Here is a 5920-nt window from a genome sequence, read left to right as displayed (position 1 = left end):
GGTTTCAGGTTTGTGTGGTCATTTCTCTTTACATGTTTACTTCATATACCCCAAATGATATACTTTTCCACCTGGTATAACAATTAATTACCAGCCATTACTGGTACAAAATTCCATGAAGGATATTTGAGGAGGGCATAGTCTCAAAAACATGCTTTATTTTCACAGCTGTGATTTGCATGATAAAACTGTCAGGACTGTGACTTTCTTTTGTTATCTTATTTTTATTTTTAGACCCTTGAGAGAAAGTTATTTAGTGATTACTTATAATTGTGAAAATAATCTAATGATTAGAGAATCTCATTAGAACAAGTATTATATTTTCTGTTCCTTGTGTAAATGAAATAATCTTAATCCAGGCTGATGTTGGCAGGAATGGTAACGTTTAAAATGGGTAAGATGTTTATGTGATGTGTGGGCCTCCCCCTATATTGTCTCTGGAACATTCCAGAACATTCATCTCAATTCTCACTTGTTGACACCCTACCCTGTTTTGTGATTATTCTTGTTTGCGTCAGAATTTTGAATCCACTTACCTGAGATGATACTTACATATGCATGTACACGTGCATGTGTGTGCATGTGTGTATGCGTGTGTATGTGCGTGTACGTGTGTCCATGTGCACGTGTATATGCATGTATGTGTGTGCGCATATGTACATGAGTATTTGTATATGTCTGTGCATGTACCTGTATGTGTGTATATGCATGTATGTGCATGCATGTGTGCACGCGCACACACGTTTTTGTGTGTAAGTGTATGCACATATGTACACGTGTGTGTACATGTGTAGGCATGTGTATGCATGTGTGTGCACACAGATATACCTTTTCCTTTCATACAGGCTGTTTTGAGTATTGCTGTTAGGCAGTGACAACTTTTCGTTTCCTCAGTCAGAAAATGGGTAACTCATCATTAATAAAGATGAGCGTTCAATATCAACAATCCCTAAAGACAATTGAAATTGTCATATTAAATAAATAAATTCCAAAACAAAGGTAGTGTTCTGTACTATGTGTTCACATTGAACTTTCTTATAAAAATTGGTGTGAATGTTTCCCACTTATTGGAATCACATGACTAGTTTAAGCCAAAACGTGGAATATTAATTCTGTCTTCAGATCACTTTTGCATATTTATGATTGATCTGTTCTGCTGTTCTGGAAGCTCTGAAAGCCACTCTGTCTTACCCTAGCTGGTGCCACGGTTGTGAGAATTCAGGGAAACGAGGTGTTTCCCAGTTTAAGTATTTTAGATCTCAAGCTGCCTCTTTTCTGCATCATAAACCAGTCTTAAAGAAAGACACAGTGTGACTTGTAGTGGATTATATCAGTTTTATTTCCTGTGGCTGAATCTTCACTCTACATGGTGAATTAATGTTATTTTTCAGATTGTCTTCATAACACAGGGAGGTTCTCCAGTGTTGAGTGCAGGTTCAGTGAAAGCACTAACACTGTTACTACGGACTTAAACAGACTTGTTTTCTGAGGTGATAACCCTGGAGTCAGGCATTCAGTGTCCGCCCATCACTTGGTTCCGAGTTCTCGGTCCCCTCCCGCTCTCCTCCCCCTGCACCCTTACTTCTGTCTTATCTTCTTTTTGACTCATAGGCCCTCGGCAGATGGTGTGTTGGGGGCAGGTGTCTGCTGTAAATCTTCGATAACCTTGGGAGAGAACTTTTTCTTTGGAGCAAGACCCCTCTCAATAAACTTTCAGTAGCCCAAGTATCGTCTGTTGTGTGAATTATTTGTGGAAAATGTTCAGCATTTTTCCTTGGATTTTGGCTGATCTTTCTCCACCTGCCAGTTTCTTCTCAGTTTGCCATGTCTGTACCCTCACCAACCCCTTCCAGCCCTGGTTACGTGTAAAGTAATTGAAGCAGAGCTCTGCAGATGAGAGAGCATGTATTGCCTCCCGAGTTCCCTTCCTGGACTCTGAGTGTGGGTTGTGTTTTGTTCCGAGGGACGACTCCGAGGCTCCTGGCCCCTGTTTTGGAGCACCCCACACCAAAGTGGGTGTAAAATGAAAAATGAGTTTATGCTGTATTATTATAATTCATAGAGCAGATGATAAAAATGCTTGAATCTGAACAGCAGCTGAAAATAAGGACATGGTACCAGTTTGGATGTTGGACGACCTTCTTGAAAAAAGCTTTCATCATACTTTAGAAACTGTGCATGTGCTGTTTTCTATTTCATACTTAGAATCTGTACAGTGTGTGTTGTATGAATGTGTTGTATGAGTGTGTCATGTTGTATGTGAGTTGCATGGGTTGTATGTGTATATTGTGTATGTTGTATGTGTATATTGTGTATGTTGTATGTGTATATTGTGTTGCATTTATTGTATGTTTGAGTGTTGTGTGTTGTATGAGTGTGTTGTATGTGTATTTGTGAGTTGTATGTTTTGTATGTTGTATGAGTGTTGTGTGTTGTATGAGTGTGTGTTGTATGAGTGTGTGTTGTATGTGTGTATGTGTATGTTGTGTTGTGAGTTGCATGTATTGTGTGTATGTTGTATGAGTGTGTGTTGTATGAGTGTGTTGTACATGTATTTGTGAGTTGTATGTTTTGTATGTTGTATGAGTGTTGTGTGTGGTGTGAGTGTTATGTGTTGTATGTGTGTATGTGTATGTTGTATATGAGTTGTATGTATTGTGTGTATGTTGTATGAGTGTTGTGTGTTGTATTGTTGTACATGAGTTGCGTGTGTTGTGTGAGTGTTGTGTTGTGAGTGCATTGTACATGTATTTGTGTTGAGTTGCATGTGTTGTGTGTATGTTGTGTTATATGTTGTATGAGTGTGTTGTACGTGCATATTGTGTTGTGCATGAGTTGCATGTGTTGTATGAGTGTGTTGTATGTGTATGTTGTGTTGTGAGTTGCATGTATTGTATGTTGTATGAGTGTTGTACGTGAATGTTGAGTTGCGTGTGGTGTGTGTTTTGTGTTTTACGTGCATGTTGTGTTGAACGTGAGTTGCATGTGTTGTACGTGAGCTGTATGAGTGTGTTGTATGTGTTGTGAGCTGCATGTATTGTGTGTATGTTGTATGAGTGCTGTATGTGCATGTTGTGTTGTGAGTTGCGTGTTTTGTATGAGTGTTGCGTGTTGTATGAATGTGTTGCATGTGCACGTTGTATGTGAGTTGTGTGTTGTGTGCTGTATGACTGCATTGCACATGCATGTTGTGTTGTCTGTGAGTTACGTGTGCTGTGTGTGTGTGTGTTGTACGTACATGTGTTGTGAGTTGCATGTATTGGGTATGTGTTGTATAGGTTGTGTGTGTTTGTGTGCATTGTGTGTTGTGAGTGCTGTATAAGCGCATTGTACATGCATGTTGTGTTGTATGTGAGTTGCATGTTGTCAGTGTGTGCCGTGTGAGAGGCGGAGCATCCACATGACTGCTCCTCAGCGAGTCCTGCCTTGCAGCCCCTTCCAAGCATGTATCGTCCCAAGCAGCCTAGAAGCAGCAGCATGTTTGCCTCTGCCCCTCCCCAGGAGGCCTCAGCCGGATTCTGTGCTCAGCCCGCTGCTGGGCCGTCTGCCTCTCTTGTCTCTCTTGTCGTCCTCCTGTGCCTCCTCTTTCTCGGGACCTGCATCCTTCTTCTGTGCTCCCTGGCAAACCACACCTGGGATGTGGGAGTTCAGGCTTTCCCCGAAGCCGTTTGCTCCTCCCTGAAGAGTGCCCCCCTTGACTGGCAGTGAGCCGCTGGAGTGGATTGCAGGGAAGGGAGGTGGGTGTTCCTGTAGAGACGCCGGGGTCTTACTTGGGGAGAACAGAGCCTGCGCTGGGCAGGCCGCCCTCCTGAGGAAGGGGACGGGGCGGGAGGAGCCTCTCGTGGACAAGGGGCCCACCTCCTGCCCTCCTTCCCTCTATCCCAGTCTGTTGTGAGGGAGGGCGGGGCCCAAGGTGATTTCTATGCAGATCTTCAATTATCCAGGCTGTGAAACAAATACTTCTGTTTTTAAGATCAGAGGAAATCTCCTTTTGTTTGTCTGCCTTTTATTTTATTTTATTTTATTTTACTTTTTTTGAGAAGGAGTTGCCCAGGCTGGAGTGCGGTGGCGCGATCTTGGCTCACTGCAACCTCCACCTCCTGGGTTCAAGCAATTCTCCTGCCTCAGCCTCCTAAGTAGCTGGGATTGCAGGTTCCCGCCACCACATCTGGGTAATTTTTGCATTTTTAGTAGAGATGGGGTTTCACCATGTTGGCCAGGCTGATCTCGAACTCCTGACCTCAAGTGATCCACCCGCCTCCGCCATCCAAGGGGTTGGGATTACAGGCGTGAGCCACCGTGCCTGGTCCGTCTGCCTCTTAGTTAGAATCTGTATATTTTATGTTTTAAATTTCACTTTTCCAGGTCAGAGCAGTAGTGTTTCTTTTTTGTGGTGTTGCTACGAATGGCCTTTACGATTAGGAGACTGGGTTGGTGCCCTCTCCCTGGCGCCCTGCTCTTTCAGATGAGGTGGGGGTCAGCTTGGCTGCTTCTGATTTTGGGGGGTGCACTGCTTCTTGGGGCAGCTTGCCGGCAGGGGCTGCCTGTGGTGTTTCCTGGGGAGCTACATCTGTCCTTGTAGGCCTGGGGAAGCAGGCTGGCCCTGACTACACGCCTCAACACACGTGCCTTCCACCGGACCCCAGGCCCAGGTCCACACCCCAGCTGCGTCCTGTGTAGCCTGTTCAGCTGCTGCCACCACGGCTATTGAACTTTTAATACCTGTGCGCAGACAGGCCACGGGCCCACCTCGTCAGCTTTGCTTAACCCCCAGTTCCGTGTTACCTGTGCAGAAACCAGCTGCTCCCTGCAGTCCTGCAGGCGAGGTTTCCCCGGCCCCAACTCAGGCCGCAGGATCTCAGTTTTGGTGATTCTGCTGCAGCGGGCCGGGCTCTGGGAGCCAGCGGCTTCCCCAGGCGGCTGTTACTCACGTGTCCACATCGGTGCAGGAGGGTGGGCGGCCGTGGAGGGAGGCGAGGCGCTCTGGATTCTTCTCACCTGCTCCTCACCCGTTCTGAACGCAGACCAGCCGTTCTTCTCGTTCGCTTTTCCAGGGATGCTGGGAGGCTTTCGCGGGTGGGGAGTGGTGCCCTTTGCTTTCTTCTCACCTTCCCAGTAGGTGCTGAAGGAATAATTAATCATAATGAGGCCAGTTCGGAGAAAACAGAAACTCACCATTACCTATGTTAGGTGGTCTTGTATTACTCCAAATAGCCCCTCTTTCCCACGAACTCGCAGCCGCGCTCCCTTCCTCCACCGTAGCCCCGCGTCCAGAGAGGAGCTGGGGGACCTCTGCTGTTCCAGGGTCCTGCCGGCCTGCGTTGGTGACGGCCAGCGCTTAAAGGTTAGAGCACCCCATAAACGCCACGGCAGACTTCGACGTCTGCTGGGGGAGGGAAAGCGCTTCTCTGAGTGATTTCCACTTGATTATTGACCTCTTATCAGCAGATGGTGTGGAAGGATGAGTGAACTCGTCTGAGATTTATGGAGTGTTCCTGTAAGAGATAAGCCTGGCTCTGGTTTCCTTTCCATCTCACATGGGGTTCGTTTGATTGATGTGTTTTGTTTTGGGGAAGCTGCTGAGGAGGAAAGTCACGTGAGGTCTTCGCCCAGGGATTCCCCCGGGTGAGAATCTGGCTGTGGTTTTGCGCAGCGTGTGGGTCTGGAGGATGCAGGCCGCGTCCCAGTCCGCGTGTGCCTCGTCACGTGGCGGTGAACGCGTGGATTCCACGAGTCTTTCGCTAGAGAAAATCCAGACACTCCCAACCCACTGTGTGTGCTTTTCTTTTGGAAATGTCTCTAACTCATACTGCACTTAGAGTTTATTTAGTGTTTCTTATGTGAAGTTTCCTGGAACTGTTGAAAATATTTTCTATGCTAGATGATAGCATTACTGGACTCATACAATTAAAACTTTTCC

The 5920-nt window shown here is 46.2% G+C and overlaps 1 pseudogene; it reads right to left on the bottom strand.

Annotated features, from left to right (window-relative positions):
• Positions 1–3507: 3507 nt before the first annotated feature.
• Positions 3508–5920, bottom strand: part of LOC105512049 — a 16664-nt pseudogene continuing 14251 nt past the window's right edge.

Source organism: Colobus angolensis, unplaced genomic scaffold (assembly GCF_000951035.1).
Source record: "Colobus angolensis palliatus isolate OR3802 unplaced genomic scaffold, Cang.pa_1.0 Scaffold209, whole genome shotgun sequence".
In the NCBI taxonomy this organism is placed as follows: domain Eukaryota; kingdom Metazoa; phylum Chordata; class Mammalia; order Primates; family Cercopithecidae; genus Colobus; species Colobus angolensis.
This window is presented reverse-complemented; position numbering and strand designations above follow the sequence as displayed.